This window comes from Fundulus heteroclitus, chromosome 17 (assembly GCF_011125445.2).
Source record: "Fundulus heteroclitus isolate FHET01 chromosome 17, MU-UCD_Fhet_4.1, whole genome shotgun sequence".
Taxonomy (NCBI): Eukaryota; Metazoa; Chordata; class Actinopteri; order Cyprinodontiformes; family Fundulidae; genus Fundulus; species Fundulus heteroclitus.
In genome coordinates, this window is record NC_046377.1 from 22,246,026 (window position 1) to 22,258,359 (window position 12,334).

Here is a 12,334-nt window from a genome sequence, read left to right on the forward strand (position 1 = left end):
AGTAGAGGTGAAAGAAAGAGGAGATAAGAGGAAGAGAATGATAAAATGTCCTCTGTCTGCTCCATCACCTGGAAAGAGACACAAAAAGAACAGCACAACCAACAGACATAAAGCAACAGATACACTCGAATAACACCTAGATGCCATTGCTAAATCATATATATTATTATGTAAGCTGACATGTGTAATGTGATATTTGAAAAAAGAAAGTGACACAACATAAATAAATAAATAAATAAATAAATTATAAGATTACTGTATATAAGTGAACACTTAATACCTGGGACCCAGCACCAGTGGGAGATGTGAAAGTGCACTAGTTTAGGTGAAGATTATCCAGAAATAGCTTGATAGTGATTGTGGAGAACCAAAGACCCACCTTCCCCGAGCACAGAGGCAGGCGTCAGGGGACCCGTAGCCCCGGACTCCCAAAGGGGTCCCTAAAGCAGGTCGCCCAGGAGGGGCCGACACAGGATATCTGCAACCCCCCCCCCAAGGAAGGAGCAGAGACGACCCCGAGGAAATCCCCCAGCCACCGCAATGCCGACGCCCTCAAGAGCCGCGGAGACGAGCCCGTGGGCTCCGCCGGCAGCCAGCCCCGCTGAAGTGGTCCCGGCCATGGGCCCTGAGGGCCAGAGGCCCCAGGGGCGCCCCGCCCCCGCGACGAGGGCCCCGGCCGCCCCCCGGGGGGCCAGGCCCCGCGAAGAGGCCGCCAGGAGCGGGCCGGCGCACGCCCGGGAACCCGCCCCAAACCCGAAGCCAACTAATGCGCCAGGGGGCCAAGGCGCCCGCCAACGAAGTGGAGGAGGGCAGGACGTGGGGGGATGGGCTCCGCACCTATCGGAGACTTGAGATGTTCTTGGGAGAGGGAGCGGACCACACCCATACCTGAAAAAAAAAAAAAAAAAAAAAAAAAAAAACTCATTCACCCCATCCCTCCCTTGTGCCCCACTCGCCACACACACAAAAAAAAAAAAAAAAGACGCTGTACACACATTCCCACATAACATTCACATCCAACACTGACCAAAGGGGGGGGGGGGGGTCACCCCAAATCGACTATACGACTGCTTGTGCCCGACCCCCGGCCCCGGCCCCCGACCAGACGCCCCCCGGACCGGGCCCCCCCAAGAGGGCGGGCCAACACGACCCGCACGAGCCACCCGGCCAGAGCCCCCCCCTCCCCCTAAATACCTAATAAACCCACTCCCTCCCCCCACCTTACCCTTGCCATCCCTGCCCCCCGTCCCCTGGGGGGAGCGGAGGCATCAGCCCCAGACCTGGTAGGCCGCTGACTGCACACCGCAGCCCCCCGCCAAGACCCCGGACACAGTGGCCCGCACCTCCTCCAGGCCCCAGACTCCTTGCCTCCATCGGAGAACGGGGGTGTGCAGAAGACCCCGACCCTCCCTACGCCTGCTCAAATGTTGTGTTGTTGCATGTTGTTCTCAAGTGCGTTTAAAAACTGGGAGCGCCGAAGGGGATGCACGGCACAGCCCACCCCCCTTTCGGAAGGTAGCTGTTGCCAGCGCACCCCCTCCGTGTGACTGCCCAGAACCCTCAATGTCTAAGTGGGAGAGGAGGTGAGGGGAGCCGTCCGAGGTGAGGCCCACACAACATAAGCCCCCTCCCAGACGTCATCCCCCCACCCCCCCCTACCATGGCCTATATGAGTGTGTGATGTGAAAAATGTTTGAAGTGAAAGTGTCTAAGATGCAAAATAAAATTGGGGAGAGGGGCGTCACCAGAAAGTGGCAACCTCCAGTAACGCCCCCTCCCTCATGACCTACATGTGTGGCGGCGTGATGGAGCAGGCAGAGGGAGGAGTCCGGGGATGGGGAGCAAATGACTGGGAAGCCAACCCAGGGAGCCAGCTCCCCTACTGACTCCAATAGGCACCCCCGCTCCCTGAAAGCCCCACCTAGAGAAGGGGGCCTCGCCAGCGGCACCACCGTAGCCCGGGGGCCAGGGAGAGGCCGCAGAGCCCGCCAGCCAACCACCCACCAGGACCAACACCTAAGCCCCCCCCAGCCCACCCACCAAGCCTACTTAAACTAAATAAATAAATTAATAAATAAATAAATAAATAAATACATAAATAAATAATAATAATAATAATAATAATAATAATAATAATAATAATAATAGGGGGGGACCCTGGCCAGCCGGCCCGCACGAGCCACCCCAACCCCACCCCCCAGGTGAAACCCGCACCGGAAGACGACACGGACCAGGACCGGGACAGGGGGCCGGACACAAGCCCACCAGAACGTCAACCCCCCCCCCCCCCCCCCCCCACCCGTGGATTTAATCCCTCCCCAACATTAACGTTCAAACAACTCACCATACATTCGACAGTAGACATCCAGGCTGGGTAGATCCCTACTCCCCCTCCTTTCCCCCTCCCCCCACTGGCAGAGTGCCTTCCCAATAAAGGAGAAGAGCATCTGCCCAGAGGTGTTAATGACCATGCCCCCCTACCAGCTCAACGGGCCCCGAGGCCCCCCAGCGCACCAGAGGCCCCGTGCAGGGGCGGACACCCGGGCGCCCGCCGGCCCACACCAAAAGCGGCACACCCCCCGGAACCGGAACCCCCGAGGCCCCGCCGGGGCCCGCGCCCGAGGGCGGCGCGCCCCAGGGACCCCAGACCCCCAGACCCACCCCGGCCCCACCCAGCGGCAGCACAGCTACCAGGTCAGTAACCCACGTCCGTCAACACGCAGCTCCCAAAGAGCGCCGCAAGCGGCTGCTGTAGGCCACCCGTAGGCCTCCCAAACTCCTCCCAGATGGGGGCAACAGACCCCGGAGCCGGATCCACCAGGCGCCCTACTCCAAGTGCCCCCAGGGCCCCAGGAACCCCTCCATCCAGCCACTGCGCCCTGCAGGAAGCAACCCACCGCCCCCTATTCCACTAAGTGATGGTGTTGATCAGAGGAGCCCAAAAAGACCAATCAGATGTGGAAGCAGATGCTGTCTCTAGATTAATATGATCCAACAAAAGGTCTCTATACTGATTGATACTGAGATTTTGTTTACTTTTCCAATTCATGAGGATAGTTTTCTTTGCGATGCATAAAGCAGTAAAAACCATGTAAACTATTTCTTTTTTCAGAGGACTTTCCTCAAAATTACCGAGCAGGCAAACTGATGGGGATGGTGTAATCTTACAGCTCAAGCACCTTGATAAGTCCTTACATATCTGTGTCCAGAACCTCTGGACTGGTGTGCATAACCATAACGCATGAAAATAATTATCAGGATGATTGCCTGTGCAGTGTGGGCAGATATTAGATTGTGCCAGACCCATCTTGAATAATCTTTGTCCTGTGTAATGTACTCTGTGAAGGATTTTGTATTGTATTAGTTGTAAGTTGGTGTTTCTAGTCAATTTGAAAGTTCTTAGACATGTCTGAGCCCAGAAATTTTGTTCAAAGGTGCCTGATAAATCTTTTTCCCACTTCATTATAGGAAGAGATATCGAATCATCTATTTTAGTCAGTGTCCTGTATGATTTAGACAGTAGTTTGGGGGGGGGTTAAATCTAAGAACTCTATTATATTAGTTGGGACTTGTAAACCACCATTAATATGCTTATATTTATTTTTAATTATAGATTTAAGTTGTTCATATTCCAAGAATTTATTTTTACTAATGCCATATTGCATATTTAGTTTAGCAAAATTGATGAACTCGGTTCCGTCAAGTAGATGTTCCAGATATTTAATACCTTTATTCTTCCAGTATGTAAAGTTTATCATTTTATTATTTTGTAGGATATCAGGGTTATTCCAGATAGGTGTACGACTGCATGGGATAAGGGATGACTTTGTCATTTTGAGGAACTCCCACCATGCTGTCAGAGTAGAACTAATGTTGATATATTTGAAGCATGTATGCCGTTTTATATTTGAGCTTATAAACGGCAGATCTGAAATCATGATATTATTGCACATTTCCTGTTCTATATCTAACCAATGCTCATCTAAAAGACTATTTTTTTTCCATTTAGAGATGTATTGTAGCCTATTTGCTAAGTAATAGTTATGGAAGTTAGGCAGATCTAATCCTCCCCTGTCTTTAGTCTTCTGTCTATCTATATATATATCTATATATCTATCTATCTATCTATCTATATATATATATATATATATAGATATATATATAGATATATATATATATAGATATATATATATATATAAATATCTATATATATATATATCTATATATATATATATAATATCTATATATATATATATATATATATATATATATATATATATATATATATATATATATATATATATATACAGCCTTTGGTGAGTTAAGTTATAATAAATAAGGTGGAAAATCGAGTACATGTAAATAAGCAATATCACTGATTATTTTTACATGAATTTGAGTCCAGGTAATTGTCAAAGTTTCATGCATTTGCTGGATTTCTTTGTTAAATGAACTTAATGAATGTTAAACAACACTTAGTTTTATTTCCATTTTTTGATTATTAATAGCTGATATATGTTTTATATGTTTTATCTAAGTAAATGCTATGCTGCTGGACGAGGAGCAAACTGTCAGTTGTTGTGTGCTGATCAGAATGCAGAAGAGCGGCGAGACGAAGTGGTTTAATGAAGAGGAACCAACGTACTATAAACCCAAAAAGGAGCATAGCAGGAACTCAACATCTAGTAGGCTTCCCAAGGACAGAACAGTGGGTAGCCTGGTAGAGGATCTGACAATTAGTGAAGGGAAACAGGTGGCTTTAAAGAGGGAAAGAACAAAGGAGAAATCAGAAAAGCAGGTGGAAGGAATTAAGTAACAAGCTGAAGGAGAGAGTTTAATGAAAACAGAGGCAAGGAGGAAACACTGGAACTAAGAATACAAACACCTCAAAGAATAAACAGAATCTTCTTAAGTGAACACGATAACTTCACTTTTAATGACTTTTAATGTCATGATGCCGAAGTGGCTCAGTACAGAAATGAGTTTGACGTCACTGATCTGGAGGATTCAAACAACCCCAAGCAGCCGGGTGGAGGATGCATCAGAAGGAGTTTCTCTTTTCTTTTAACTTAAACATCTTATATTTTTTCATCCGAATATGCCTTATTATTTATTACCGCACATTTTTTTGCGGTATGATCTTTCTGTTAACTTTTAAATTTTAGTTATTTTAATATTATTGGATCTTAAGTGTAAGCTTTGTGTCTTCTACTTTTTTTGGTCACTGTTACACCTGAATTTCCCCACTCTGGGACAATAAAGTTATTTCTCTTGTACTGTTTCAATTGTAAGCAAAAAATACAAATAAAACATAGTTCAGGGGAGCAACTGGGGAGGTCCAATGTTCGGATTCTGTATTTCTGCATGGAGTTTGCATGTTCTCCCTGTGCATGCATGGGCTTTTTGCTGGTACTCCGGCTTCCTCCCAAAGTGTGTGATTAATTGATTTGTGTAAATTGTTCTGCACATGCTTTTGTGTTGCACTTTTGATCTATTTCCTCACTTTCAGGTAGAGCTTAGGAAGAGAAAATGACCAAAGGCCTATAAATAATGCAGTCATATGCATATCTATGCTTAATGTACTTTTGAGGAAATTCTTAGATCGCCCAAAAATCACTTTTAGGAAGAACACAGGAAAATAATCTGAAAACAATATTAGGAGCAGCAATCAACTTTTTTTTACCATTTTTAAAGAACCACAGTAAAGAAAAAGAAAAAACCTTTTGCAAGATGAATACATTTTCTCTTATTGGATGTTCATATTTTTATGTTAAAAATGAGAAGTGCATGTTATTTCTAACTTGATAACAAGAAAAAAATGTTATTATATATGTTTTTTTTCCCTTATGACTTCATCATGATTGCTGATGTTTCACATCTGCACAACGGGGTCGTCTACCATCTCCTCACGTGTGACCAAGCTGTTGCTGAAGAGAAGATGCTGAATGTTCTTTATTTCACATCTTACAGATCATTACTGCATCCAAGGACAGATTAAAGCATACATAAGTACAAAAATAGATGTTTTTATATAGGAAAGGTTCTGGATACAAACACAGTAGCAAACAGGAGCATCACAGAAGACGTCTCACAGTTTTGCCAAAAAAATCACCCTGAGTTAAATGCTAAAAACTTAGATAATGAGACATCCGGTTACATCCAGAGGTGCAGGTTAACTTCGTTAACCAATGCACAGTACCCCCATGCCATCGTGACGTTTAACCTGATGGATCATGAGGAGGGAGATGAGCAGGCCCATCAGCTGGAAGGACAGGTAGACACACAGGTGGTCAGTGAAGGAGACGACTTTAGGCGACAACAAGGAACATCGTTAGATACTATCTACAAGATGTGGTCATAACCCATTAGGTGAAGGCCTGCATAGGCTGGCAGGTTCTTATTTTGGTATATTAATGTAAATATACACCAATCAGGCTTAACATTATGACCACGTGCTTAGTAATTCTCCAACCTTTTTTTTCTGCCAGAACAGCCCTTTAAGTCCTGGATGTTAGAACCTAGGACCTCCAGGGATTGTCTGAAGGTTGCTAACAACATATTTATGCTATATTTTGTACGTATATACAAGTACACAATCATTTATACTATGGTAGATACAAAAACATTCCTGACATTAAAAAAATGTTTAAATCCTTATAAATGGTAAAACTTTGCCATCTGTTGGTAGCAGGGTGACCTACAGCTTAACATGGAAATTACATGATTTAATAAGGGATTTTAAAGTTTTACTGTACAGTCATATGCTAATAAGCAATGGAAACATAAAGGAGAGTATTGTTGGGACTCACTGCAATGACACTGAATCCAAAAAGGATGCCTATGACAACCTTGAAGTTATAGTTATATAACCTGACAAAAGCCAGACGTATGTTGCTCCACCTAGCTCCACTCACATATGTCTGGGACATCACTCGTAGAAAGTGATTTCTCCAACCAATTTTATGGTCTGGCCAATCAGGACGCAGGGCTGGCATTTCATAGATGTGACGTAGTGGAGACGCGACCATGACGTGAGACTTTTTTGATAGCAATGGCGGCTCGCATCGAAGAAGCAAGCGTTAACATTGATGCTGCTATTTCTTCCGTGTTGTCCAATCTACCTAATGGTTCATTAAAAGAACATCAGAGAACGCCTCTGAAGGCTTTTGTTGGTGGAAACGATGTTTTCGCCCTTCTCCCGACCGGATTTGGCAAGTTTTGTTTTCCGGGGGGGCGTCTGCGTCTGCAGTGGACGCGCAGACTCGGATGCGCCCCGGAGCGGTTAGCGGTTAGCGCAAACCATATTAGGAGGCCTTTAGTCCTCAACGCGGTCGGCCCGGAATCGACTCCGACCCGCGGCGCTTTGCCGCCTGTCTTTCCCCCTCTTCCTGTCAGCTCACTGTCAATAAAACGCGTGCCACTAGAGCCGCAAACACATTATTTTTATTTTTTTTTTCCTGCTTCGCTATCATCAGCGTCACAGGTTGGCTTAGGTGTGAGTGGTTGAAATAGCACATCGATAAAGATGACAGACAAGTGGCTTATCCAATCATATGCAAGGAGTTTTGATAAGGCCCAGCCTTCAGTAAAGGCAATTCCTATGGCGATGTCCCAGATGTATGTGAGTGGAGCTAGGCGGAGCAACATACGTCTGGCTTTTGTCAGGTTAATAGTTATATGCTCTAACGATGATATCCTTGCAAGGCTGCAGAGGAGACAAGTAGGAAATAAAACAAGGGTCATGAAGTGAAACATATCCAGAACATGAAGGCAAACTTGTTTACACTGAATGAAACTCTAATTCAATACCTTGGCATAGATTTGATCCGGTCCAATGGATCCCTGTAAGAAAACAAGAGCATAAGGTTCTAATAGTGATGTTCTGAGAGTCACAGATAAAGCAGCTGGTGGGTTTAAAAAACAGAAGAGCTGCACAAAATCCAAAAATGAAATAAAACCAGAGATTTAAGTTTGCTCATGAAATCTGACTTTGGCATAAAAAGCTGAAAAGCTGTTCAGTTAGCCAAGATTAGAGAAACCTGAAGTCTGAAGACATGCGGTTCTGGTCCAAAGTTTCCGTCGACTCATCTTAGACACGAAAATCCTATTAATTGAGCTCTTTTGGGGATTGCAATTAGTTAACATCTATATGGATTACAAATCTGAATGAATGCACAACTTTGAATTTATTTGGTATTTTCTTGAATTCATATCAGCTCAGAATTATGCATACAGACTCAAACCCAGCTGATGGCAGCTTGATCCTCAGCACCAACAAACCCCCTGCATCATTCTGGCTGAACCGACAGATTTCAGCCAGAATGAATTGGTTTTGTGACAATGCGGTATTTTACACGCTGACCTTTGTTAAAGTGAATCCAGAACTTTTGGACATTTTTATCCCACTCCAAACCCACTCCAAACCCAGTTCAGTGTGTTTGGAAACTCTCCCCGAACTGGAACATCCAATCAAACAAGCTGTTATTTGCAGGTGAAGCAGGAAGAAAAGAAGTGTTCCCCTACTTCATTATTCCATTCGCTGTGTGTGATACAGCAGCACCACATCATGATGCCGCCTCCACCGTGCTTCACAGCTGATACAAGCATTTAGTCATTGTGACCAAACGTCTTTTCTCCAGCAGACATCTGACTTGTTTATATGAGCAGCACTGGGTTCCCTGTCTCTTTCATTACAGATGAATGCTTATCTTTGGGTCTAGACCCATAATCTTAACCCTGTGGATTAGAGAAAATACTAACCTTGTCCTAACCTTGAAAGAAAATGGTTCAAATAAATCGCTAAAAGCCCAGGATTGAAAATGAGAGTCATGGCTAAGATGAGTGGAGGGAAACATCTGTTCAGAATTGAATATCCGGTCACCAAATGGCTCTGTGTGTTGATATAATCAAGACTTTTTGTGCTTAATGTACCGCGGGCCTGGCTTTACACGTAGGCTTTCCCAAAGGTCCGTTGGCATTAGTGCATTTTCAGCTTTGGGGTATTTTTGTGCCCCAGTCATCGGCACTAATGAATCCACAGCACTGAAGCTGCAATGATAGACTGATGTTAGGAGACTTCTACAAAACATGAAGGTAGGATGTGCCACAAAGTAAATGCATTCCGTTAACGTGTTCCCAACAATGTTCAAGTCCTACACTTTGTTGTAGAATCTCAAACCCGGCCCTTAATTGATCAGTTTTCATGATGATGTCAGCAATTTCATTGGCGTGTTGCTCAAACTGGTTGTTGAACTAGAAGGTAAAAAGAAAGCCCTATAAGCAAAGAAACCAGACTGTTGCATGTACAGCATCGCTACACATTTGCAGCAGATTACCGTGTTTCTGGAAACAACCGTAACTATTCCCAAGATCAGCATGATGATCATTCCATTCTCCTACGTACGAGGCTGAGGAAAAGGCTCTTCTCGGAGCAGGCAGCGTAGATTCCCAGAGAAGAGATGGCAAAGAAGCTGATGGCAATCACCCAGAGCCAGCCCACTCCCAGACCTCCAAATGCCGACATCTGATTGGACACAAATAAAGAGTTACAGCAAAGATGCAAATTGAGGAACATCACTGGAAAAATGGTGGAAACTAGGTTGAGGTGAGGACTTTATCTGAGCTGTTGCCAGAAGATGTATTGAGTTTTGTTTATTGGTTTTCAAACTTGCTGTTGTGAATTATGTGAATTATACATTTCTACTCTGATTCATCTGTTCAAAGAACATTCTTGAAGTTTATCCAGCACTGAAAACCTGTCCAGAGAGAAGAGTTTCTCTCCCTCGATGTCCCGAATGGTGCCGTGCCAGTTCAGTCTTTTTCTAATCGTCACACACATCATGGTGGCTGAGGCCTGGTGAGTCTGTGACAGAGCTGTAAGTGTTTGGGTTTTATTTCTGAGGATTGCATGCTCTAAATTTGCTTAGACGTCCACTCCTGAGAACACAGGCAGACGTCCTAAATGTCTGTTTTTGAGTAAAAAGTGCAGAAATTTGTGTTTTTACAAAGAGAAAGAAAAAGCATGATTATTAAAGATAAATACTGGCTCTTGTAAGAAGCTTTGTTTATTTATTTATTTTTTTTAAAGTTTGCATCTGCTTCCTATGTCACCTTAACTAGTAACTGTGTAACAGGTCTTGGTGCCCCCTGTTGGTTCAGAGCTTAAATGACGATCCACCATTCCATGCAGGCTACAGAGAAAAATTAACCTAACAATCATGCTTTTGTGATGTGGGAGGAAGCCGGAGTACCCAGAGACAATCCACACATGCAGGGAGAACATAAACACTCCACGCAGAAAGACCCCAGGCCGGGATTCAAACTCAGGACCTTCTTGCTGCATTTAGCACATTTTCAATTTCATCAAGGAAGTGTTTGTTGTTTTCAGATGACTGTAAACACAATGAATCTAATGATTCTGTTATTGTTTACCTGGATTAGGGAATCAGTGACCCACACCGCCACAGCTATGATCACACATCTGAGGATCTGAGGGCAGAGAAGAAAAACAAATCAAACCAAAGTAACGTTGCTTTGAGTCAAATCCACATAGGATAGTTCATGCTGAGTCCAAAATAGTTTTATCTCACGACAATTCTATCACTGTAAGCAATGAAAAAGGAAATAGACATTTTATTTACATCAATTTCCTTTTGATTTGAATTTTTTTTTATCAATAAACATATTTTTTTGTAAAATGACACTAGAGGGAGGCAGAGAGCCGTAACTGGACTGATGTGACACTGCAGAAAAATGGTGCAAAAAAAGAAAAAAAAAACTGTTGTTTTAAAAACAGTCTGGATAATATAATCTACAAGTGTAAGTAAAAACTCTTCACACAGTTCCAAATAATCTTATTTCATTCATTTCTATATTTTTCATGTTATGTTGTTCATTCTTGTTTAAAATTAAAATTGATAATGACCTGCTTTTTTTATTCGCTGTCCTCTTTGTGGTACATTTTATTAAATAAAACATAGGGGCAGACAGGATCAAATAATATGTGAGCATTTAATGTATATAAAAATATGATTAAAACGATGGTAATTCACTTTTAACCATTTGTCTTACATTTTTGTACCAAATAACTAAAATTTAATTTCTCAAACTGCCTCTTCAAACTTTTTTTCTTGTTTCACCGGAGTGGGGAACAAAAAAGCCCGAAATCTTCAGTAGAAAGCAGTAAAATCTCATTAAAGAGAAAAAAACAGCAGGAGGGGTCAGTGGGTGGACTGTAACAGACCCCCAGCCCACACACTGTCTGTTACTCACAGAACAAAGTTTTGTTTAAAAACATCAAGAAAATTTTTCATTCCCTTGATAGTAATTAACTGATTATATCCATAAAAAACACATTAAACGTTTAAAAAGATCATCTACAATTATTGTCAATTGACAGTATTTGGTGACTAAGTTAGAAATTAATTTCAATTATTGTTAGGCAGCTTACAGAAAAAAGAAAAACTTTTTCTTTCATTTACTTATCGAAAACAGGATGTTAAAAATGATAAAAACCCACTTGAGGAACCCGTTAATTTTACCCATCGTTTCTTTTCTTCTTGACCTGAAGGATCAGTGCAGGGATGCTGTTTGGGTGTCATGTGAAAAACCAGCAGTGGAGAGTTTATATGGTGATGGTGGTTGGGGGAGGGAGCAGGGTGGGCACAGAGCGGCATCAAGTAAACGCAACTTGTTGATAATTTACATTTTAAGTAAGACTCGTCACAGTGAGAAGAAATCACAGTAATAGGATGGTGGGGAAATCTTTTGTTCTCCATTTTTTTATGAATTGTGGATTTTTGTTTAAACTGTTTATAATGTTATATGTGAGAGAGAGAGAGACATAGGGTCCACCTTATGTCAAAAGTTAATTTATTACCCTTATGACCTGTATATGACCTATTGATTTATGACATCTGTCACCCCCCTCCCCCTGTCACCCCCCGCCTGAAGTCCCACCCCGGAAGTCCCCGATTGCATGTCTCGTAATATAAGCTCCATTTCTCCAGCCTCTGTAGTGATTGAATCCTTTTCAACATTGCATCTGGAAGAACCCAGATTAAACCCGTCATTGCCATGATCAGAGAGATTTTTGGCGAGCTCTGCATACCCCTCACAAGGCTACGCTGTTTTTATGCAGAACTCAGATGCCTCCAAGCCTGCCTCTGCAAGAACAATGGTCTTTGGAACCCTATGGAGCCCGCGGTAAATGGGGGTACGTTTTCAAATATGAATCCGGTGAAATGTATCTCTATCAATTGTATTGTGAAGGTGACGAGCTGCAAACTATCCACTCCTTGGGCATGCTGACGTTAAACGATTGGGCTGTTCTGAG

General features: G+C 43.2%; 1 protein-coding gene and 1 long non-coding RNA gene across 2 annotated transcripts in view; both read right to left on the reverse strand.

Annotated features, from left to right (window-relative positions):
• Positions 1-12,334, reverse strand: part of LOC105937130 (23 kDa integral membrane protein) — a 74,462-nt gene that overhangs the window by 39,488 nt on the left and 22,640 nt on the right. The gene's annotated exons all lie outside the window — the stretch shown is intronic.
• On the reverse strand, positions 5,925-6,895 carry LOC110367788. Its single transcript, XR_002427712.2, has 2 exons — positions 6,810-6,895; positions 5,925-6,262 (listed from the first exon to the last, which is right to left on the reverse strand). It is a non-coding gene; the product is annotated as an uncharacterized LOC110367788 (long non-coding RNA).